Here is a 25,327-nt window from a genome sequence, read left to right as displayed (position 1 = left end):
CTTTACACATCTGCGGCTCTGCACGCAAAAGGAGATATCGCCCTTCTGCAAACCGCATCCGTTATAGAAAATCTAAAGTGGGCAAATTTTCATGTGTTAATTTACAGCTAACGCGAAATTGTGTCTCTGGTTAAGCAATGGGGGTGAAATGTGAAAACACCCGTCTACTTAGATTTAGGTGCACGTTAAAGTACCCCTGGTGGTCCATATTATTCCGGAGTCCCCCACATAATCAAATCGTGGTTTTGGTGCGTAAAACCCCATAATTTAATTATTTTTTTCCACTGGTCACGAGGAGTTTTGCAAAAGTCTTATCCACAGATAAGTGGTATAATTCGTACCGGTACATAATAAATCAGTTTTGTTCGCTTTAGATGAATCATTAAACGCAGTTCACGGAGTTGTAATATCTTTCTTTTTGTGGAGTTATAGAGTTGTAAACTTTATACGTCAGTTTTTTGTTTAAACTTCGTAATTTTCAATAATTTTAGTGAAGATGTTGACAACCAAAATGAGAAATTAACTTCTTACAGTCACTACATATTGACTTCTTGTTTTAGATGCTACAAAACTCGCCAGAATCAGTGTAGTGGTTTCCAACAAAAACGACTTCTTCGTTTCATTATAATTACATCGGAGCGCCCGAGCTAGTTGTTAAAGCGTCCTCAACACCTCAAGAGTCGATATCTAACATGTACGCGTGCGAACGGCGAAATCGCTTTGATCAACGTCCACTGAAGCGCATTCGGCGAGGTTTGTTGCACTTAAAGTAATAGTATAAAATTTACTGTGTGCAGGGATAATATTTTTCAGTGAGGATATACCGATTTTCTTTGCAGAAGTTGTTGAAAATCGCAAAATTGCAGAAAAAGGAAAAGCATTAAAAAACGAATCATCCACTTTACGTCTCTGTAAATCGGCCATTAAAAAGCACGATATCGCGATTGTGCAAACTGAACCTATTGAAATCTACAAACCGGTTAAATCTGATGCGCTACGAATCACTACGAGATGTATAATGTGCGATCAGGACTTGTCGGTGAAATCCTAGTAAATATTGTAACATGTTCACGTTGTGTATAATACATATATATATTCACTGCTTTCGCCTGTTCGTTCTTTGTAAAAACAGAGAGGCATTCAACATCTGGCTATGCGCAGGTGTCAGAGGAAGCACTGTTCGCATTGCTTATTCCGGAAATCGTTTGCGTTCGCTCGCTTGAGTGTTGTGCAGTGTTGCGTTTGTGTGTGTGTGTGGTTGGGTGTTTGCTTGTTTCTTTGTTCACGCGCCGGTAGCGTTTGTTCGTGAGCCGATACTACCACAAGCAAAATGCACACCTCCCCCCCCCCCTCTCCTTACTGCTCAAGAACAATTGCCGATTAACCTTGCAGCGCGTCTGTAAAGCCGCTCCGTAGACGGTGAAGGCATTGTCTGAGTAAAAGCAAGCCGGCTGCGCGGAAAACCACCGCCCTTTACCTTAGCCACGAAAGCTCCCCAGCTGGCAGCTCAGCTTGGAGCAAGCGCTCTCTCGAAGAGAGCATAGTTGGTGTGTTCTGCGAAATCTCGTTTCCGTAATCCGCGAGTCCCGTTGGCTCCCTTCCGCGAGCTTACCCCAAAGGAAGCAGCTGTGACCGAAAGTGCATACGTCCGAGTGACACCGCTATTAGTCTAATGGGATTATTGATTGATTCATCCATTAATTATTTTTGCTTATGTTATGTTGAACGTTGTATTGTTACTTTTGTTAGACTTTATGTAAATGTTAGTTAATTTAATTTATTATTGCCTGATCGATGCTGCACTGTCGCCGAGGTGTTGCAGGCGGTGTCCACGGGTTTGTCAAGCTATACGTATATTGGAACATTACCTTTACTGGGGGCACCTCGGCTATCATGTCTATATGTGATGGCGAAGTAAATAATTTAATGCAGTTGAATTAATTAATTAATTAATTAATTAATTAATTCATTCATTCATTCTTGTGTTTAACTTCCCGAGGCAACGCACGACACTTTTTGAGAGGTGTCCCATAGGGGAATATGCTATCAATGAGTTTCAAACACTGGCGGGGGGGTGGGGGGGGGGGTTCTTTCACACACCACGAGAAGCTTGACACACGCACGTCTCTCGTTTGAATCACCGCATGGCAAAGCAGTCGGGACTCGAACCCGTGACATAGCGCTCCGCCAGCTAAACGCCGAATAGCCACTTGGCCGAGTGGGGAATAAAAGCATATGACAGGTGTGGCAGTGCCGTGAATTTAAGCGGAACCGTGGGGTGTGGGTCACCGACCTGAGAGCGCACTTTTGGGGTTCTGTGTCGACTTCCCCTTTCACAAGAGAGAGAAAGGGGAGAACGATAAGGTAATAGGGTGAATGGTCAGGACTAAACCCGGTTGACTACCTTACACACTGGGTGAGCGCGGAAGCGGCGAATAACGGAAATGCGGAGACGTTGCTGAACTTTAGGTGCCGGTCAACGAACCAATCAGAATTTCGTCCGGGGCCTCCAACAATGGCCTGCCTCGTAACGAGCTGCGCAATTTCAGAACGTTAAATCCGGCAACTTAATAAGGAAAGAGATAGGGCACTGGCTGGAGTTCAGCTATGCGCTGAAGCGGCCATGAAAAGTGTATAAATATTCGGGACTGCCTCGCACAAACTGTAAAATCGACTTACCTGCCAAAACGTTATCCATTGATCTTCCCTAATGACTAAAGTATAAATAACGCCGAGAGAAAAAGTTTCAACTGTATATCCACCTCGACTGCACACTAGTTAATGTAAAAGAAAGAGAAAAGCGGAGAACAAGTGATGCGGCACCTTTCGAAGTGCTCCTTGGAGGTCAGCCGAGCCGCCCGTCAGCAGACGGCAGCGATATGTACGTACATTGCAGTCGCTATAGCGATCGCGGTATAACAGCGGAGCAAGCTTTCTTCCTTTCTTTCTTTCTTTCTTTCTTTCTCTCTCTCTTTCTTTCTTTGAATGTCCCCCTCCCTCCTCCCCCCACTACCCCCCCCCCCCGGGGGGTTGCGAGTCGATCGGTCCTTTCTCGGTGACGACATCTGGACGACGTCTGGACGACGAATCGGCCCATTGTTGGGTGTCTGCAGTGAATACGATATGAACCTCTGTCTTTATTTTTTTCTCTCTTTTTTCTTTTCTTTGTTTTCTGGTTACAGAACGTGCGCGCACGACGGGCTTTTTAGCGATTCTGAACTGCCAACCCTTGTCTTTCACCTCCCTGTTTCGGCATTTCGTGCCCAGCGGTATGGTCACACTTGTCTCTAGACGAGAAACGAATCGAGGCAGCCGAAGGGGCTGGATAGTTAGCCACTTAACACGCAACCCAACCGCCGCTCTGGAATATACAGAAATTGAGTAAAACCTATTTCTGCATCAAAGTCTTCCTTCTGGTGAGCGTTAGGTGAACAGAAGGCCGGCTGCGGAAAGCGGAAGGCAGTAGAGATAGGAAGATGCTTCTTTATATTTTTTTTCTTATAACCAGCTGAGTATGACAGCTCCTCCACCCCACCCCCCCATTATATTCAACTGATTTCCCTTATTCATATACATATGAAACGCAGAAATGCTATCACCAGACAACGGCTGGACCGGTATGAATGAAATTTGCTGCAATTTAGAAGGAAATTTAAATTCTAGCAACTGCAAGAAACAGAACTCTAATTTAGGACATGAAGTGTTTTACAAGAATTGCCAAAAATGGTTGATTGCACGTGTTATCTCGATTTAACTGCGTACGGTCAGAAGATGCACATATCTTGAGTGCAGAAGAACGAATCGCAGCTCAGTCTCAGTAAGCATGCAGAGTGGCGCACTGTTAAAGGAAACAGCGAATTATTATTTCGTGACTGATTACAGCTCAGTTTACGTAAGCGCGAGTGTTTCTGTAATATTTATCTGCCAATATAGGCATATAACGCATCATACCAAGCATATCTTTCCCTACAAAGTTCATGACGGATGTCCAAGTTGCATCGGTTTGAATGCTGTACAAGTAGGCACATTCTACAAGAGCGTGGACCTTAGCGTACACGTTGCCAGAGCGAACGAGCAGACGTGCAAGAGGAAGCGTCGTCTGCTTGGGTGGCGGTGAATCATCCATTTCCAGAAGGTAGTTCAAAGGAGAGCTACACCAATGCCGCGCGAACAGTACGCGAACTGCAGAAGAAGAAGCCGAGAAAAGGAAGCAGACGACGACTCGGTCCAGCAGAAAGGGAGCCGTGTATGTACGTAGTTGGGGTGGGTAGGAGGCGTGTCTTGGCTCCTTTTGTCTCGGTCGGTCGTGACCTGGTTTGCTTTCGCGATGAGTGCGCGATCCACCGTACGACACGGCAAGGCCCGGCGGCGGCTGCTGCTGCTGCGCTAAAAGCACCGAAGCCTCACTGGCCGCGAGGCAGGCCTGCCGCGTGCGCCTTACAAACGGAACGTTGATGACGATGACTTGCGCTTACTAGCGCCCCCTTGGCCGGGTGGAAGGAATCTGCCGCTTCCTTCGCTGAAATGCGTTTCTTTCCGCTCTCCGTGTCGTAAAATTCGTTCCGTCTGGCGCTAGCTCGCGCTTATTTGGCTGTTTTTTTCTTGTTTTGCTTGTACGCACTATCGCGCGCGTTTGTTTGTTTGTTTGTTGGTGGGTGTATGTATGTATGGATAATACCTTAGTAACTTGCTATTCGCTGATGATATTGCCTTGCTTAGTAACTCAGGGGACCAACTGCAATGCATGCTCACTGACCTGGAGAGGCAAAGCAGAAGAGTGGGTCTAAAAATTAATCTACAGAAAACTAAAGTAATGTTTAACAGTCTCTGAAGAGAACAGCAGTTTACGATAGGTATTGAGGCATTGGAAGTGGTAAGGGAATGCATCTACTTAGGACAGGTAGTGACTGCGGATCCGGATCATGAGACTGAAATGATCAGAAGAATAAGAATGGGCTGGGGTGCGTTTGGCAGGCATTCTCAGATCATGAACAGCAGGTTGCCATTATCCCTCAAGAGAAAAGTTTATAACAGCTGTGTCTTACCAGTACTCACGTACGGGGCGGAGACCTGGAGGCTTACGAAAAGGGTTCTACTTAAATTGAGGACGACGCAACGAGCTATGGAAAGAAGAATGATAGGTGTAACGTTAAGGGATAAGAAAAGAGCAGATTGGGTAAGGGAACAAACGCGAGTTAATGATATCTTAGTTGAAATCAAGAAAACGAAATGGGGGGGGGGGGCGCATGGGCAGGACACGTAATGAGGAGGGAAGATAACCGATGGTCATTGAGAGTTACGGAATGGATTCCAAGGGAAGGGAAGCGTAGCAGAGGGCGGCAGAAAGTTAGGTGGGCGGATGAGATTAAGAAGTTTGCAGGGACAACATGGCCACAATTAGTACATGACCGGGCTAGTTGGAGAAGTATGGGAGAGGCCTTTGCCCTGCAGTGGGCTTAACCAAGATGATGATGATGATGATGATGATGTATGTATGTATGTATGTATGTGTGTATGTATGTATGAGACGCTGCCCAAGTGCGCATTGCCATATACATACGCACTTATTCTTTTATCGACGTCGCGCGGTCATTATTGTGCAACTTTCTTATTTCAGGCGACTGTATAACGTACCGTATGCGTCCTGGCAGTTGCGAAAGGTGCATGGTATAAAGTCCCGCGTTTGCTGCACAACCTTAAGCCTGAGCGTATCCGGAGATCGGGATAAACGCACTTAACGCGCACAAACAAGGTTTCGAAAGATTAGGTTACGTTAAGTTTTCGCCCGTCAGTAAATGCATTGCGGTTTACGGAATACCGGTGACGTCGATGGCGGCAGTAGCGCTGCTAGTGCCATCATGTGACGCTTTCTGCAAACACAACCACTAAGAACTGTTTTAGTGCTTCGCCACTGTTCTCGCAAAACAAAACATAAAGAAAATAAATCTAGTGTATAGGCGAATTATTGTTCCTGCCAATGCATTTGCAACCGAGATATAGATAGATGCAGTTTCACCTACACTTATGTGTGCTCTAGTCGACGACGGTGTCACATGGTGGCGCCACCAACAACGCTGTGCCTTTTCTATGTGAGGTCCGAGCTGGATTTCAGAGGAACATATAGTCGAAAAGCGATGAGGCATATATTTGTTGGCTGCAGCAGAAGTCTGGAGATGACTGAGCACATAGTTTCGGAGTGCCAATATATTCACCGAGCCAGGACCGTAGGACACGCCTACCTTCCAGGGGCGCTGGAACTCAAAGCTGATGGGAGTGTTAACTGACTAGCAGTCTAGATAAGCAAGATACGCTTAAAGTTTTGGTGGGAAAAAGTGCAGGTAAGAAATGGAGCTCGGTATGTTACGGGCCACCGGGTAAAATGCGTAGATAACTTTACAATATAGATATGTAAGCTTTTATGAAGAGCAAGAATATTAAGTAGAGATGGTCAAAAGGCTACACTACAATAGATTTATAGTAAAACTTGTTCAAACAGGCTAGGCGGCTGTTTATCGCCGCTTTGTTTCGAAGGGGATGAGTGAGTGAGTAAAAACATTATTGATCGAAGGGGATGCGCCATTAGAAATACTCAATCATCATCCTCACCATACAGGTACGTCTGCGTCTCCGGTATTCCGTGAGCTTTAATGCGATTATGGACATGCTGAACATCTTTTCTAGCGAAACAGTGATATCAACGCGACACAGGAGCAGACGACTCAACACTCCTCGACTGAAGGTGTACAACAGGTAGCAGACGGCACGTAGCAGACGAAACACGGCGGGACGACACACAGCAGACGACACACAGCAGACGGCACACAGCAGACGGCACAAAAACTACACATCAAACGACACGTAGCAGCCGACGTACTCGTTATCCACGTACGTCAATGGCCGCTGGAGAAAGACATACCCACTCGGGTGCCGTACGGATACTACGCGGTATCGACAGGCGTTTGACAGAGGCGTATCCGGTCGTCTCGCTTGGTGCGCGTTTGCTGCATCTGTGGCTTCGGTGTTACAGCACGCGTATGTGTGCATTGCTTGCTCCAATGGAGCGAGGAACGACTTGGTCGAGCGCGTCTTCTTCGGTTCCCCTTCTTTGGTTCCCTTGTTCTGTTTTGCTTTCAGTGTGTGCGGCGTCGCAACCTCGGCGCGTGTCGTCTGCAAACCGCTTACGCAACCAGACGGACTTGCATCCGTACGCCGTTGTGCCTGATTGATTGATTGATTGACATACGTCACTAAGCGGACACCTGGACTGCGAGAGTTGCTGTGCTCCGGATTAACTTTGTCCACTTGAGCTTGTGCAGAAACGCGAACGAAATCTCAGTGCATATGGGCGTTCAGCAAGAGCCTGTTGAAGAAGCAACAAGAAGCAACGCTATAAAGTAATTTAGGCTAATTACTCTTTAAAAAAGGTTTGCGTCCATTCATCCGACCAGGGAAGGGATGATTACGAGCAGAAAAAAATGGAAGCCACTTAACTTTCCCGTTTCTTTGAAACTTTTCTGCACGAACAGCAACGCCTGCACGTCAGCGTGAAGTAGCGGATCTCGATGCCTTTTCGCAGATGCATGGGATGTCCTTAGTGCAGAAACACGTTCTCCATAGTTCCCGTGTTGAGCGTTTTGCTTTCCTTTACAATGCGATGCTAATTATTCATTAAGGATAAGCAATTTAATAAGCCCCTAACAGACGTTCAGAACCCTTGACATCGCGGAGAGCTACAGTGCTTAATCTTCAGGATTAGTGTCGCCTGCTGTCTCTCTATTCTTTTTTTTTTCTTCCGTGGTTCTAATCCGTTTTTTTTTATTTCTTCGTTTCATGCGCTGTCTCGATTTCGTTTTCACCTGAACGAATCTTCACACGCTGCAGATCCCAGCTCAGTTTTTCATTACGGGGCGACCTTTTTGTACATTAGTAAGATTTCGTAATTCCTACAATACTACCATATCACGTAAGCAGGCAATGAAGCAAAAAAAAAATGGACAGCGGTAATCATATATATATATATATATATATATATATATATATATATATATATATATATATATATATATATATATATATATATATATATATATATATATATATATATATATATATATACACACACACACACACACCGTCCGCTTCACTTCGATCCTCGAAGAGGCAGTACATGTGTCGAGTGAGCTCCTCGGCAAACACTTTGCAATCTGGTGAACGGGGTCGGTCGGAATCACGGATCCGGGACATAAGAGAGGTACGACGTATAGTGCTAACGCACTTCTCTCGCATTTACCGCTAAGTCGCCACCGATCCCATTTTCTAATAGAAATGTAGAAAATCTTGAAAAAAAAAAACAGAAGGAAAATGGAAGTGGACAGAGAAACAACTTGCTGCGGGTGGAAGTATAGAACTCGGATCTTCCGCGTCGTAATTAATGATACCGAATAAGCCGATTACGAACATCACCGTAGGTGGCGATAATATCGGTGTCGAACGTTTCTCCAACGTACCGCCATGCGTATCCCCCACGTTGGACATACATTGGCCTCTTCTTCTCGCGTGCTTCGATAGGCCTTCACGCTACATTCCACCATCATGGTCACTTCTAGTCAACGAGAAGGACCTTGAGGATATATATATATATATATATATATATATATATATATATATATATATATATATATATATATATATATATATATATACACACACACGCCGCATGTGCGATTTCCTTCCACCTTCCTACGCATGCGCAGGCGTCCCAGATGGCGCTGGTGTGCCGAGGCGTCCCGTTGTGCTCGCCGAGATTAACTGCACGGGGCGAGGCGTCACGCATTGCCCGTCTGGGTTTATCCCTTGCTTTCCCGCTTTTTTTATTATTATTATTATTCACGATTTTCTTCCTCCGCGTCGGGCAACTTGTAATACGCTGGCTGTCTCCCGCGCGAGCCGGCTTCAATCTCGCTTTTCTCTCTCGATGTGCGGTCTCCGTCGGATTTTTACTTTCTTTTTTTTTTTTCCTGTTTCGCGCGCTTGTTTCGATTGCTCGTCGACACGCGATCGCCTCGCTGTACTAGTTGCGTGCAGCGCTGCTATAAGGCGCTTTCCCGTTCGCAGTTGGCCGCGGGACTATGCGGCTCCGCAAGAAAGCTGGCAAGTAACGCTCACTAAAATAAAAGAAAAAAGAAAAGAAAATTCGGCAGCATGTTAACACTCCTGCAACACGTGAAGGTGAAAACCTGCTGCACACTAGGTAACCCATAAACGCATGCCATCTGAGGGTTCGGACTGCTTGCAAGACATATAAAGGAGCCGCAGTGTCAGGTATACGTGTGACAGTTTAGGTCGACCCCCTCAATGTCACTTGCAAGTACTTGATGTGCAAGCAGCACTTGATGCACTTGCTTGTCGCGAGTAAGTGTTACGAATGTGTAACACAACCCGGACACAATTAAGGACACACATGTGATTCTTGTGCCTCGTGACTGTTTATTTGTGAAAGTCCATTTTTTTGTCGTTGTCCGGTGGTAAGCGATCCTCTAAACGACACACACACCGTCACTGGAGCGCTGCCGTGGCTTTTCGACGTTCAGCGACATAATCCTGTCCTTATGGTCTGTAAAGTAGCAGGAGATGTACTGCAAACTCTTTAACAGCATCGTGGTTGTGGAACCACGAAGTCTATGCTCGTTCGCCTGTTTGTAGTGACACGCTTCTTGGGAGAAACGAGTTAAAAACACCGCGTTTGTGTGAGCGTCCTGGTTGAGATCGCCAAACTAGGTGCGTGGGTCGCTGTCTAATCACCTCCGCAGTCAGAAATGCAACTTAACTTGAAGCCCACGCTTGACTTGATTTAAACGACGCCTGTCGTCAACGCACCAAAGGAACGCAATGAGCGTCTTCGGCGCGTTCGCACCAGGCGTCATTTATATCAAGCCAAGCATGAGCTTCAAGTCAAGTAGCATTTGCGAATACGGAGGTGAGCGTAAGCGGAAAGTTGCATGTCGGGAAGCGACTTGCCTTTGCTTCCGAGACGTTCGGAACGGCGATGGAACGCATTTGCGCGAGCGGGGCTTCTATTATGCGAAGCATATTACTAGAGCTCAACCCAGCTCCTCAGGCGCGGCGGTGTCGCCTTCAATGACCTTTAGCGACCCCATGCCATACCACGTGACACCGTGACGTCACGACAGAGGAGAAACGGGGCTACAACTCGCGCCGTCGCTCGCGGCGTCGCCTTCAAGGCTGACCACGTGACACCGTGACGTCACGACAGAGGAGAAACGGGGCTCCAACTCGCGCCGTCGCTCGTGGCGTCGCGGCGGTATATAAGCAGCTGCGCTTGCCTCTGCTAGACACTCACGAGGTGAGATGCCTCCTGGAGACAGAGCTGCTCGTTGGAATGAGAAGCGAAGGTTGCGGCGTGCTACAGAGACTGATGAAGAGCGGGATAAACGTCTGGCCAAGCAACGTGCTCAGTATGCGGCTCGGCGACAACGTTCTTTACCAACTTTAGCCACCAATATGCTTCGCATCTGACTAGGCTTAACCAAGCTAAGCCTCAGCCAATTTTTTATTTCCCGACTATAGACGCCGCGTTTCCGTACACGTTGCATGCGCGATTCTAATGAATGTATGCACGGTATACGCTTCACTTTGCCGATGGCTTGTAGCCTCTGCATTGTGAGAGCGATGAGCCTTGCATCTTTTAATTGCTCCCCTAGGGGGAGGAGGGGAGGGGGGAGGTATGAGCCATTTCTGATGATGACGGTTTTTGTGCCATTGGAGGGAACGACGCGTTTTTTTTTGGGTATACTAGCCTTTGCAGTGAGCCACCTAAGGCTTTCGCCTTAAAGAAAAACAAAGAAACAGAAAAAGGACACGGTGCCGGTTTAGTGGCACATGCGAGAGCAATGCGTCAGCATCACGTCGCACATGTGAATCAATGATTTAAACCGCGTTCGCCATACTGCAAAAAACACACACACACACACACACACACACACACACACACACACACACACACACACACACACACACACACACACACATATATATAATAATAATAATAATAATAATATTTGGGGTTTTACGTGCCAAAACCACTTTCTGATTATGAGGCACGCCGTAGTGGAGGACTCCGGAAATTTCGACCACCTGGGGTTCTTTAACGTGCACCTAAATCTAAGCACACGGGTGTTTTCGCATTTCGCCCCCATCGAAATGCGGCCGCCGTGGCCGGGATTCGATCCCGCGACCTCGTGCTCAGCAGCCCAACACCATAGCCACTGAGCAACCACGGCGGGTCACATATATATATATATATATATATATATATATATATATATATATATATATATATATATATATATATATATATATATATATATATAGTCCCAGTTCAGCGGTCCGCCTGCAGTCCGGTGCCTTATGCAACGCTGCACGCATTTCGATGGTGCGTGACTGTACGTGTGTGGGGTGGGCGAGGAGGGATGTCGGGGGAAAGGGTGAGGCTGTTGCTCATGGCGAGGGCGGGGACCTCGTTTTTCTCTCCGGCACCTGTCGTCGTCGTCGCCGACGCCGCCGTCAGCGTTGTGATATGCGCACGTCCTGTAGTTGACGAGGAGACCCGTTTTCGGTTTTCTCCGTTCCGTCTCGTCTGTTTCGGCTCACGCTTCATTTCGTTCTTTCTTTCTTCTTTTTTGTTTACCTTCTATCTTGCACGCGCTGCTTTCCGTATATTTACCTGCCCGTCAGCGCGCGTATACTTCAAGCCTTAAGGCGCTATTCGTCTTATAGCTCATAGAGAGAGAGAGAGAGAGAGAGAGAGAGAGAGAGAGAGAGAGAGAGAGAGAGAGAGAGAGAGGCCGTGAGTGGGGCAGTCGGGGAATATTGTCGGTGGGAACAGCTCGGTCTCGTGGTCTTCGAGGTATAGTCGCTGTCGCTTTTTCATTCTCGCTTTTCGGCGTTGTCTCCGTGCAGTGTGGGATGTTCGCTTTGTTTTTGTTTCTTTCGTTCCCGCCCTGCTCGGTTCTGATTGATCTCCCCTGCCGGGCCCTATACGATCCGTCTGCGCGAGCTCCCACTGGAATCCGCAAGCGCGTTTGCCCCCCACGGGCGATTTATGTACACAGACCGCCATGGATAAGAACGACACGTGTGCGTTCCGCGACGACGAGCGTCACGTGACGGCTGCGTGTTTCAGCGGGGTATAACGTGGCTATGTAGCGTCCAAGCGCTGCAGTATACCCGGGCTGAATATCCTGTCTTTATAAGGCGGAGGGAGAAAAGAGGAAAATGTAAATGAGGCATGTTTATATATATATATATATATATATATATATATACACGATATGTTTGTGTGTGTGTGTGTGTGTGTGTGTTAGTGGCGTGTATATTCGTTGATCTGGTTCCGCTCTGGTTTGTTCCAACGTACGAAAGCCAGACCCCGGAACTTAGAAACTATGCAGTGAAGTGCATCCTACAAACGTGCACCGAAGCTTCACTAGAGTGCCGTTTTTTTGCATGCTACAGCCCTTGTCGAAATTCGGCCGCATATAAGTGGCCTACGATCGCACTCGCTGTCTTGTGCTCTGCAGCGTTGCGACACGGCCGCTCAGTCGACACTGAAAGTGACTGGGTTCATTGTATCGGTGAGTGAGTGAGTGAGTGAGTGAGTGAGTGAGTGAGTGAGTGAGTGAGTGAGTGAGTGGGTGAGTGGGTGAGTGAGTGTGTGTGTGTGAGTGAGTCAGTTAGTGAGTGAGTGGGTGATTGAGTGAGTGAGTGTGTGTGTGTGTGTGAGTGGGTGAGTGAGTGAGTGTGTGTGTGTGTGTGTGTGTGTGTGAGTAAGTGAGTGAGTGTGTGAGTGAGTGTGCGAGTGAGTGAATGTGTGAGTTAGTGAACGAACGGATGACTTAGTGCTTGCATCGACGTGTGTGCTTGTGTACGTGTGTGTTTGTGAGTGAGTGCTTGAGGGAGTGTGTGATTCGCTGAACTGACGAGCGAGTACGTGAGAGTTTGAGTGATTTTGCGTTTATTAAGCGAGCGGATGAGTGAGTGAATAAGTCAGCAAGCGAGTCCGTGAGCGAGTGGGCGGATAGGTGAGTGTGCGAGTCTGAAAAACAACTGGCGAGCTGAATGGAGAAGTGTGACTTTGAGTTCTCCCCCTTCTCTCGCGGTAGTACCGGTATAACTCGACGCCGCAGTTCCCGAAATTTTCTTTTCTCACGCACTGTCTCCTTTTAAGCTCTTTCTTTCCCCGTCGCAACCTTGTCCGCGCGCGTGCAGCTCCGCAGACAAACGGGGAAGTTCCGTGCACTGGAAGGAAGCCGAAGTCTCCCGCCTGTGCGGAAAGCTGGGCATACACAGGGGCAGTTCGATTATTCCTCCTTCCTTTCGCTCTTTTTGTCTCAACCCTGCTTCACTTGTGCTCATTTCCTTCTTTCGATCATCTTTCACTTTTTGTTTTTTTCTCTCTCTCGCGATGTGTGAACCCCTCCCCCCCCCCTTTTTTTTTTCGTCGATAGTTTTGACGCGCTCAACCGTATCCAGCGAGAGAGAGAGAAAAAAAAAGTTTCATGAAAGTAAAGAAGCCTAAAGAAGGCAAACGTTCACAAATACGGCTTTCGCTATACCGTGCTCGATGTTATACGTCACAGCCGCGCACTCGCACACATACACATCTGACTTTCAACGTTGGAGGAAATTAACGGACTTCTGCACTCTCTGATCTCTCACTTCGCCTCAAAAATTCTTCTGTCTCTTGGAAACCAGCCTCGCCCTCGGTTTTTTGTTTTTGTTTTAGCGCCGCTTCTTGCCAGTCCGTCCGCAGTCTTTTCGCTGTGTGCGTGACTCTTTTTCCTACGTTTTTTTTTTACCGCATTTGTTGTTCTCTTCTTTTCGGTCCAGTCTACGCTTTCTTTTTTGTTTTGCTCCGTTCTGTTCATTTTTTTTTCAATCTTGCTCGCCCGCCTTCGCCACGCCATTCTCGTCTCGTCATCTCCAAATCTTCCTCGATCGCGTTTTAGTTTTCTGTCTTCCTTGATGCCGCCTTCTCCTGTTCGTCGTTGTTTCCGTTTCCAAGTTTAATCGCGTGGACCAATGTGGGGTAGCCCCGCGGAGAGCGTGTTGCCTTTCACATCATATTAGCATCGCATTCGCCCGCATCAGCTGCTCTAGCGGCCGCAGCCTATGCAATAATGTTATCTGTTCTTGGTGCGAAACTGCGAGCTAATTCAGCCGTGATCTCTTAAACGCAACAAATTTCTTTCGAACCGGTGCTAGAGCGGTCTAAGAAGAACATTTGCACACTTCACCTGTTTTTGAATGCGGAAATCAGAGCTGACTACGAGGTAGCATTATAGATAGTGCACTAGTGCACTAGTAGGACTAGTGCAATATTGCCGCACCACTGGTCGCTTCGAGGCACTCTGCATGCATTTGCGGCATGCTTTCGCGTTCGGAAAAAAACACTTTTGTGTAGCACGTATTGAGCAACAGAAAGCTGTATACGGAGTTTTTCACGTTGCATATACAGTTTTCTCATTTACACTTTTAATCTGATTATAATATTTGGGAAGTTGATTAACTGATCAAGGCTAAATAATTAATTAAGCTTAATGCAAGAAAAAAATACTCTGAGCATTTCCTAGCGACGGCAAACAATATTATCTTGGTTCTGTCCAGCTACGTGACAGTTGCACATTCTTAAATATTGGTGCACTAGAGTTGGGACCAGTGGCGTAGCTAGGTCGTCTGGCACCCGGGGCCCTTAGCTCTTCTGTCAAGCGCGCCCCCCCCCCCCCCCCGGATGTAGTCGAGGAAGGCGAGGATATTGACAATTTTCGGGTGTCTTCAGACGTATATGACACCCCCCCCCCTCCCTACTGGCCCCGTGCACCCGGCCCCCCCCCCCCCCCCCCGTTGCTACGCCACTGGTTGGGACACGCTTTATATGTATATAGCTCGTCTTCGTCAACCTGCACCTGAAGCGACGATTGACGAGCAGGAGAACGCGTTATCGGCATAGATTCAAACGCTAACCATTCCGAAACTATACTATATACACAGTGCGTCTTTCCGCTTCTCAGTTCGCCTGCGTTTATAACGCTGCACTCAGTTCAGGCTCCAAAGCGTACACTTTCAAATGATCCGTGCTGATGATACAGTCTCCAGGGTGCTTAGATGTCGCAGTCCCATCAAGTGACACGAAGTAGTCGTTCTCTGGCCGCTTGTATATCCGGCTCGCGCTTCAATTTGCATTGATGGTAATACAGCCTTGAGAGAGGGATTCCGCGGGACAAAGCCGATATTGTCCTCCGCCCGTGAATGTAACTTGAAAGTGAGGGCCGCGCTCCAAACTTTGGAATTGAGAACTTTCCAATGTAGTATACTCGTCAACTTCCAGCTTACGCATGTCATAGTCACGAGGAAATACAGTATTTCTTTCGGTGATCCCGTGGTCCGTATACTTTTTGCTCACGGGGGGTGCACACATCATCGACGCCTTGAGGTAACCAACCAGGCGACCCCGAAATCTCCGTCACGAATCGTTTAATTCAGTCTCGCGGGAACGCGAAAAAAAAAAAAAAACCCTTTATGTGTGTCTTCTTTCTGTTCTGTTTCTCGTGGCTTCATCCTTCGAGCGACGTTCGTCACCGCTTGGACTGATTGACAGCAGACCTGCCTTCTCCTCCCCCGCCCCTCCCCCCCGAAGTACACCTCCTGTGCGCGCGCTCATGCGAGCCTGTCGACAACAGGAAAGCCTTTCTCACTCGTGCATTGACCGCTGCTCGGTTTATACGTACAGTACTATGCAGTATGCCTGCCTGGCGCGGCGGTTGAAGGGCATAGATGACACCTGTGCGTACGCACCTGGCGTGAGAGAGAGAGAGAGAGAGAGAGAGAGAGAGAGAGAGAGAGAGAGAGCATATGTATATACGGCCTCCGCCGCTTCTTGGCCTAGTTTCTCCGCTCACGCACGTGCGGATACTTTTTTTTTTTTTGGACGCGATCGTCTAAGTGCATGGGGTCAGGCGCCGCGCGGATCGGGTGCGATTATCGTCCGTTTACGGCGATATAAATAAAAGTTCTTGGCGCTTGCATATAATTAAGGTGCGACGTCATTTAAATTCTTCTCGCTTTGTTGTGGAGACAAAAAAGAAAAAAAAACAAGAATCGAGCCGCTCGTATTGTCATTTTTTTCTTTCTTCTCGCTCGAAAGAGTTCAAGGGAAGCGAAATTGATGAATCTTGGTTCGGTCGCTCGTTCGGATTTGTACGGCGCGTACATAACGGAACGACCTTGTTTAAGAATACAACAGCGATGATGATGGTGCCTTATTTAATGGCACGGACACACTGCGGGGCTAGGCAGTGAGCGCGTTTGCCTTTGTCTGCTTTTTTTTTTTTGTCTTTGGCCCAAGTCGCGTGCTGTTAGAGATGTGGGACCGTGCAGAGTCACGTTATGTGTAATCCGATATTTGACGTCACCGCTAGTAACTAGTGCAACTACTACAGCTGCCGGAAGTGCTACCATAACTACCAAGTCAAATTAAAATTCAATTATTGGATGTTACGTGGCAAAAAAAAAAAACGATCTGATTAATGAGGCGCACGCCGTACAGTCGGTGACTCTGAATCAATTTCGAACACGGGCAGTTCTTTAATGCGCGCACAGTGCACGGTACACGAGCGTTATTTGCATTCCGCTTCGATCGGAATGCGGTCGGGGATCGAACCCGCGACCTCATGCTTAGCGGCGTAACGCCATACCACCTGAGCTGCCGCGGCGGGTACTACTACTACTACTATTACCCCTCCTCCTCCTCCTCCTTCTCCTCCTCCTCCTCCTACTACTACTACTATACTAACTACTTCTTACCCAGCACTTCTTCCTTGGTTTAGAGGATATATACGGACATTAGGAAAAACTGAAGGTTGGGCGAGCCGTAGTCAGTTCATTAGGGTACTTCAGGCACTTTCCGGGGGCCTGCTATCTGCGTTTGTATCTGTTTGTATCTACGCATGTTTGTGTCCAACCGTTTTCCCGTCGAACAGAATCCGCTCGTGTCTTCCGCAGTCCGTGTGTTTCGTGCGCAACGCAGAGCACGAATACGAAAAGGGTGCGGACATTCATATGACGCAAAAAAAAAAAAAAAGAAACGCGACAAGTCGGTGATTTCATATCGGTGCTCCTTTTAAGCGAGGCCAATATCGTACCGTTCTCCAACGTTGGGTATACAAGTGCGGCCATGTGTTGGATTTACGGCGGGCTCTTTCTCTGGCCGCTGATAAAAAGACAAGGCAGTTCGTTTACTGGCGTTGTATATATATCCCCGTCCGCGACCTCTCTTTCACGGCCTTTCACTCCTCGTACGCGATGACGCATCACAAAACTTTCGGTGTGAGACGTCATCGTTTATATGCAGGGTTTTTCTTTCTCAAAGGCAATTGTTGCGCCCCCTTAATTGCCCCTCTCGTCTCCTTCGCTTTTTTTCCTTCGCACCGTCGCATCCCCTCGCGCGCTGCGTCGACGTTCTCGACTCCACCCAAAGTCACTCTGACGCCACGCGCGTCTCCCCCAAACTCCAGCGACCTGTGAAGTTCAACCGGGGCGGTGTCTCTTCCTAGACGGTAGCCTCGCCCTCGTCTCGGAGGCGGGACAGTCGGTTCCGCCGCCGGGGGCCGATAATGGCGGCCCGCCTATAGCGCCACGCCGCGCGGCGAGAGACAACAAAAGCGGCGTGACGTACGCGCGTAAAGCGTGATTGCACCCCCCCCCCCCCACCTCTTGACGTTCTCTCTCGATGACCCGAGTTCGATGCTCGGCAAGCCAGGTTCGCCATACTGAAATATCACATGAAAGAGACACTGAAAGAAATAAACACGCACCGCGGCGAGAGAAAACAAAAGCGGCGCGACGTACGACGCGTGCGCAATTGCCCCCCCCCCCCCTTCTTGACGTCCTCTCTCGATGACCCGAGTTCGATGCCCGGCAGGCGAGGTTCACCATTATGAAGAGTCATATTGTCACGAAAAGACAAATGAAGATGCACCCGGCGTCGGCGAGACAGACAGCTGTACAAGATGGCGTACACAAAACTCAAGCCGGCGTCCTCAGCCTCTACTACTTCTTCTTCTTCAGCGCCCACCTCTTGCCGAACGCGCGTTCCAGTCACTTCTTTCTCAGCGCTGGCGCGTTACACCTAGCGGCAATATCAAAGAGACACTGGAAGAAATAAACACACACAGCGCATCGAGCGAGCACGCAAAGTACACCAAATGATCCGCACAGCGCGTGAAATGATACGCAAGGTACGTGAGACGGTACGCACAGGCCGCGTTACGGTCACACAACGTGCCGTAAGTCACGCCACAACGCGCGACGTACGAACTAATTTTAGAGCGTCTGCCTCGCGGAGACCAGAGTGCCTCTGAACTTTCCGTTGCAAAGAGTCATATTAGACCAGATTCTAAAGAAACTCTGCTCAATTCAGATCCTCTGTAGCCTTGCATGCACTGTGCACGCAAGGCACGTGCACTGTGCGCTATAATTTCGTTTCTCGCCATTCTCATCTGTAGTATGGTCTACGCAAAGCTGACCTCTCTGGGATTAATGAAAGAGCCCCTCTTTTCTCTTGCTTTTAGACGCCAGTACCACCGTATTCTAGAATGTTCCTTCGCTCAACGCACCACCTCGACTGAAAAAGATAAGTGGATGGTGTAGCGTCGCCCAACGACAGAAGTGGTCACTGCACTTTAATGACATTCCACGGCAATGTTTGAGAATCCTAGCGTCTACTTCAGCCGAAGGGTGACGACGAACTCAACTGCAGGTGCAAGTTGGAATCAGCTACAGCGCAGAACGGGTAATTGGAGATCGCTGGGAGACGCCTTCGTCCTGCAGTGGGCATAAAAATATGCCGATGATGAGGACCACCGCGACTCCTAGTTGCTGCTGCTGCTACTATATACTACTACTGCTACTATCTACTACTAGTTCTGCTATCTACTACTACTGCAGTGCTATTATGTAGTGCTACTACTACTACTAGTAGTACTACTGCTCTGAGATCCGTGACGTCACACTGACGCACGGTCGCTGGAGTTTCTGCGCGGAATTAAAATTATGGAATTTCGACTCTCGTTTTCTCTTCCGATCGTCACCGTATATTACCGCAAAATTAACGAAAATAATGTTTTGAAAGAAAGAAAACGCTTTAAATATCTAGGTTTATTTAGACTTTCTCTTTAGCCTCCCTCGAATACCTTGAAAGTGTTAAGTTTTAGTTCTTTTCTCCTTGAAGCTGACCAAAGTCTCTTCAAGGTGATTATCGGCGTTGATGAAGCAGGAGGCAGGTTGGAGGTAACAAAACTTGAAGATGTATTGCAACGAAAATATTTACACAGTCAAATACAGAGTTAACAAAAGAACACTGATGCAAAACACACAAGTAAACAGCGCCTTACTCTTCTACTTTTTCTTAAGTTAGAGCCTAGGACAACTGTCACTACATACGACCAACCGAGTCTCACTGTTCTACCACTAAGTGGTTACGGCCCAGACTAGCGTTGCATCGTACGGAGTCTTACTGTTCTATCAGGTTTAGTGATTACAGCCTAGACTGAGGACCAAGCACCTCGTCTCGATTGTTATATTTGGAAGAGACAAAGAAAAGGGGCGGTAGGGTCGTTAGCCCATCCCACGAAAACAGTTGCCAATGAGAGTTGACAGTTTCTTAAGCCACAACCCAAAGGGATGGGCTTACTCTCAAAAGTAAATGTATTAGAAAACAACCCTGTTTTCCCTCTTCCCACAGCTTCGTTTCCCTCTCCTATTTACACGTGGTCAGTGACGGCCTCGGCAAACACGCCAGGCACGCACGATTTATTGAGGCCACCTCGCACCTCAGCGGCGTTTCTAGCCAGCAGGGGGCTCGGGCGCTGGTGTCCCAACACCGCGTACTGCAGTCCCCCTCAAGGTTTTTCCTCGTAGAAAAATAATGACCGCTGGCGGCATCCGGACTCGGTGCTCTTTAAACGACGTTCTCCGAACGCGGCCTCCGCATGCGCACCGCGCCCCTCTCTACGGCGCGCACTGCAAGTTGTAACCCGACACCAAGCGGGCTCTCCTCAGCGCTCAAAACAAGATGCACGTGGCTGCCGCCCGGATGCGTAGGGGCGTGGACCCCCGCTCCGTACGCGCAACACGTGTTCAACATTGCTAGGTGCCCCTAAACCTCGGCTGCGTCTCTAACCAGCGGGGGACTCGGGAGCCGGCGCCACAACGTCGCGTATACCGCCGTCCCACTCGAGGTTTGTCTTCGTGGACCTATTATGGCCATCGGCGGAATGTCAACACGGCGCGCGTAAGAGCAAGTTCTCCGAATCCGTTTTCCGCATCCGCACCGCCCCCTCCCTCCCCCCCCCCCGGGGCGCGCCGCGGCTCGTCACCCGACACCACGCGGGCCGTGGTGTCGGGTGACGAAACAGAAACGGTTGCTGCCCGACGCGCTGTGGGGTGGACGCCTCCCTATTCACAAAACACATGGGCAACTCGCGGCACTGCAAAAGTATGTACAAAACAATCATGCAGCCCCACACCGTCCATTCTGCATGCTCGATCAGAGATGAGCGGCCTAGCAGTGTTCATACTGGATTGTTTCCGCTATTTACACACGTGCTATCGGTGCGCTTTATTGCATATACTATGCCTAACTGACTGCATTCGTGCTGTTATTTGGTCATCACTTACTCTCGCCTTTCTGTAGGAGAGCAAGCATTTGAGCTGCGTATACTGTTATACAGTACACGGAGCGTAATTGTTGCCGATGTTCGAGACGGATGGCCCCTTCATGATCGCGCATGTTCTTCCCCTCGACGGAATCAGCAGGGTCGGCGCAACGTAGACGGTGGTTTCGCGGAGTGGGGATCTCTCTCTGCCTATCTTTCCCTCCCGGCCATTCATGCAGAGTCGGGGTCAGCATTGCAAGCGGAACCCGGCCTGCAACGGGTGCCTTCGCGCCGTGGCCTGTTTGACCTCGCCGGAGACACGCGCGCGCGTGTAACTCCATGGGAACCATTCGATGCAGATGAGCTGCCCCCTCCTACACAAGCTTGTTTTTCCTTTCACTCTGCAAGCACGAACAGAAACCGCCTCCTCTATACTTCTTCGTCTGAACGCACTCGATCTGCTGGTCGCGCACAGTGTGGTCTGCGCGGCGCAGCTGTTGCTGGTCGCTTCGGTTGAGCGCGTCGTCTGCTACTGGCAGAAGTAAAAGCACGTGGATGACGCCGTCTGTCGTGAGACCGGACGGTTACGCCCTGTCAGGGTGGAGGAGATCACGTGGCGTGCGCGCGCCGTCTGCTACTGGTAGAAATAAACACACGCAGATGACGCCGTTAATCGTGAGACCGGACGTAAGTTACGTCCTGTCAGGGTGGAGGAGATCACGTGGCGTGCTCGCGCCGTCTGCTACTGGCAGAAAAAAAAAATGCAGACGACACCTTTACACTGTAGTACCGTTATCGCAAGTCTGGACATTATAACGTGCAGTCAGGGCGGAGAAAATCACGTGGTACGTGCGCGTTGTCTGCTACGTACTGGCAGAAATAAAAAGCGACCGGATGTTGCCCGCAGTCAGGCGGTTGCTTTTCTGGGTACTCAGATCCCGCCGTGTTGGCGTTTTGAGCGTATCGGAGGTGGTGTAGCGGCCTTGCAAGCGAATCAGAGGATGAGGGGAGGATGAGGTCGCGTAGTTACTGAGTGCATACCCGCAATAGTGTTGCGTTCGAACTTGCCTGTTCGATCCGGACCGTGGTTGCCTCATTTCGATGAGGACGCCGCAACCCCACGTGGCCAAAATTAGTTCGGACTCCTCCACTCTACAGCGAGCCTCATAATCAGATCGCGGTTCTGCTACGTAAGACACCAGATGAATTTTTTCTTCTTATTCCAATGATAATGCAGAGTTTCTATGACGCTATGTAGTGTGCACGGGGGGTTTCTTCAAGGGCGAAGTGGCATGGATTTACTTGAGCTTCGTCCTTGTGGCCTCGAGCAACTATGTTCATGTGGATTGTCATATAAATCTGCTAGAAACGTTTTTTTTCACCGCGGAAAATAGCTGTGTGGCGCTAGCGCACACGGCAACTGAACTACAAAGAAAAGAAGCTATACGATGCGCTGTCTCACCGGATCCACGTCAGTTCGTAAACAAACCCTCAACCACCGCTGCGCCAGTTTTCCCTTTAGTAGTGTTCTCAAATTCAACGCAAAGACGTGGAACTAGCGCGCTTGTTTCGTTTCTGCATACCCTCTCTTTTGGTCGGATTTTTGCCGATGCTGCCAACTTCTGGTATCAATTGTACTTTCGCTGCGTATCGTCTGCTTCCGGTGCACAGATACAGACGATGCCTTTGCAGACCGGAAAATACGAAAACCAGGGTGCAAGTTCATGCGAGGCCTGTGTTCCCTATCACGCTTCTAAGGGCGCCGAAACCAATCTACTTTCCACTCGTGCCTTCCAACGTGTCGCCTTGCATACAGCAGTTCCCGCGCAGTGTAGTTCGCGCTCGTCTGCTGCTGCTGCCGCGGAGAAGCAGACGATGCAGTTCGTGACCGGAAGCTATGTAGAAAGGGCTGGACAAGGTCACGTGGATCCCGAACTTCCGATTATGTCTGGAGCAGATGTGTTTCCGCGTGGTGTGCGACGTGCTTTTGCTTGCTTGTTCATTCGCCACGATAAAAGCCGGAAGCCTCGTGTGATGTGATGCGTATACCTATATATAGTGTTGAACACCGCTGAAGCGAATTACTCTAAAGAGCGTAACAATAGTAAAACAATACATTGAGGATAGATAGACGTAACAAGTGTGTTTCTTTAGGTTCCATATCAAAGAAACAGTGATTGCGACTGGAAATAAAGCGCCAAGTAATCAGCTTGCATACGCGATGGTATCATGTCGGAGGGCTGAAAGAAGATTTAGAACGAAAGTTGAGCGCTATTTTTGACGACGATATGACGAGACCGCCTCGCGGGCAAGTATTCTGAACACTGCCAGTGCTGAACGCCGCTCCTCATTTTGTATGACTAAGCCCGGTTAGCTAATTACCCGAGCACGTTAACCCACGTGACGCCTTTCTGAATGCACTACATATAGTCGCGCTGCCTCTCTGCCTTCATTCCCCAATATACCCTATACGAAACCGAGTGAATCCAGGAACGTATGGGCGAAAGTATTCGAAAGAAAAACCTCGCAAAGCATTCGAATGGTCTCATCTGCGACCCTCTTTATGATATACTGACACGTGCGTTCGTTTATCTTTCTTAGGTGACCACTTTTCACCAGCTAACAAAGGTTGAACGTTATCGCTCTGCGCAGGACGCGCCTGCATGTATCGGAAGTTTCTCGAATGTTCTCGATGGTTCTATCCGTTCTCTGTTATCACCAAACCTGATCTGATCGTATGCGCTCGATCGTAATCTGATCGCATGCGCGACGCGAATTGTGTAGCACTTTCTGGAGGGCACGCGCGGGCACCAGCGATTGCTTTGGAACCTTCGACGAGTCCCGTATGAAAGCCGGCGCGCTTGACCCGTAGATGAGATTTCGACGATTGCAGACTGCATGTGATCACCGGTATCGTTGAGCTTTGAGTACACCGCTTGTTTTGCTGGGCACAGGTTCATCCATTAAAGAGTGCGCCTTTCGAAGCCACGATTTTGAGAGTGTTATTCTACGCCGTCACGACAGCGCGACAGCACGGCCGGTCTTCTCTCTTCTGTCCATTATCTAGTGGCTCGCAGGAGTGACAGAACGCTTATATTGTAAGCGCTATATTTATGTGCATGATATTTTTTTTCGTTGTATATAATCATTATCATAGACCTCATCTTCTTTAGCGGACGCTGTCCAGGAGCTGCTAAATTGAATCGTTGATTCGGCTTCAGTATTAAAATACGTATGTGATGTCACCTTCATCGTCTGGTTTTTCCGGTAGCTGCTGACGTTTCGGCTCCGTCAAACTGCTCTTCGTGGGCGCACAGTGACGTCGTTGGCTTGCGTACGCTATAGAGTTACATGTATGTGCTACCAAAGGTAACATATACAGTAACTGCTACCTTTGGTAGCATATACAGCAACTCTAGCGTGCGCAAACCCCTGTGCGCAGACCCCTACGTCTGTGTCTGCGCATGCGCAGCAGTACCGTCGCCCCCAGTTATTGCGTACGCAAGCCGCTTGCGTCCCCTAATCTAAAACTCCCTAATGGAGCCGCACGTACATACATATACGCGCAGTGGCGTTGTTTTGCACCCGAACATATTGCAGTATTTATGAGTTCCGGATGAGCAAACGGGTGAGCGAGTGTATCTGGGAGCGAGCAGGAGAACGAGGGGGGTGGGGTATCAGCCATGCAAGTGATGTAACGGCGATGGCAATCTCTCGGCAGCAGACGATCGATGTTTCGGCTCCGCCGAGTCGCTCTTCGCAGCCGCATAGTGGCGACGTTGTCTTGTGGAACCTAGAGTTACTGTATATGCTACCAAAGGTAGCACATACAGTAACTTTAGTGGAACCTATAGTGGAACCGCACGTGCGCACGTCAGCGTGCGCGCGGGGGCGTACGGAAACGTTGTCGCAGGAATCACGAATTCCGGATTGGCAAACGGGTGAGCGCGTGGATCTACGAGTCACTAGTTGAATGATATATCAGAGCGTGCAGACGAACTATAACGCGCTATCGCGGCGAACGTGAAGGAAATCTGTCTCCTCGTATGCCAGACGTACTGTACATGTCACCGTACAGCGGGTAGCAGACGTTCGCACTCGTGTGCTATATATCACGACTCCCTCGCTACGAAGATGACGTGCTGCCGGCTTCGCAGCTAATCGAGACGTTTCGGCTCCGCTGACGTGCTCTTTCATGCCCCGTGGTGGCGATCTCGTCTCTACAGAGGGGCTTTACAGTATTGTATACACGGCGCTGCGGCGGTGCTACAGAGTAGTTATTACAATCTCTTGTTGCCTTGTGTGTCATCCTTATGAGTACCACATGGGCGAACAGGCGGGAGAGAGCCATCAATTACTGCGACAGATGAGATATAGAGTGAACGAACTAACGGTCGCAGGGAGTGTGGGCCCCCGGAGTGCAGCGTCTGCCTCCCCTTGCCAGGCGCCTCTGGCAAACGCGTCCCCAAGTACATGCGGAGACTCATTTATCACGTCACCTTCGCCGATTGACTTCTCCGGCCGAAGAACAATACGTGCCGCGCTCAGAGGGACACGAGACGGGACGTTTCGGCACTGCTGACCTGCTCTCCGCGCCC

At 49.0% G+C, this 25,327-nt stretch overlaps 2 protein-coding genes across 6 annotated transcripts in view; one reads left to right on the top strand and one right to left on the bottom strand.

Moving 5' to 3' along the window:
• LOC142589985 (solute carrier family 35 member E3-like) overlaps positions 1 to 4,179 on the bottom strand; it is a 45,193-nt gene extending 41,014 nt beyond the window's left edge. For 3 of the 5 annotated variants that reach the window (XM_075701767.1, XM_075701764.1, XM_075701768.1), the window contains exon 1: positions 2,680 to 2,816. The gene's annotated coding sequence lies outside the window, so the exon portion shown is untranslated. The other 2 variants (XM_075701766.1, XM_075701765.1) reach the window with 2 other exon arrangements.
• Positions 1 to 25,327, top strand: part of Sans (SAM_USH1G_HARP domain-containing protein Sans) — a 121,485-nt gene that overhangs the window by 80,096 nt on the left and 16,062 nt on the right. The window lies entirely within an intron of this gene.

This window comes from Dermacentor variabilis, chromosome 8 (assembly GCF_050947875.1).
Source record: "Dermacentor variabilis isolate Ectoservices chromosome 8, ASM5094787v1, whole genome shotgun sequence".
Classification (NCBI taxonomy): domain Eukaryota; kingdom Metazoa; phylum Arthropoda; class Arachnida; order Ixodida; family Ixodidae; genus Dermacentor; species Dermacentor variabilis.
This window is presented reverse-complemented; position numbering and strand designations above follow the sequence as displayed.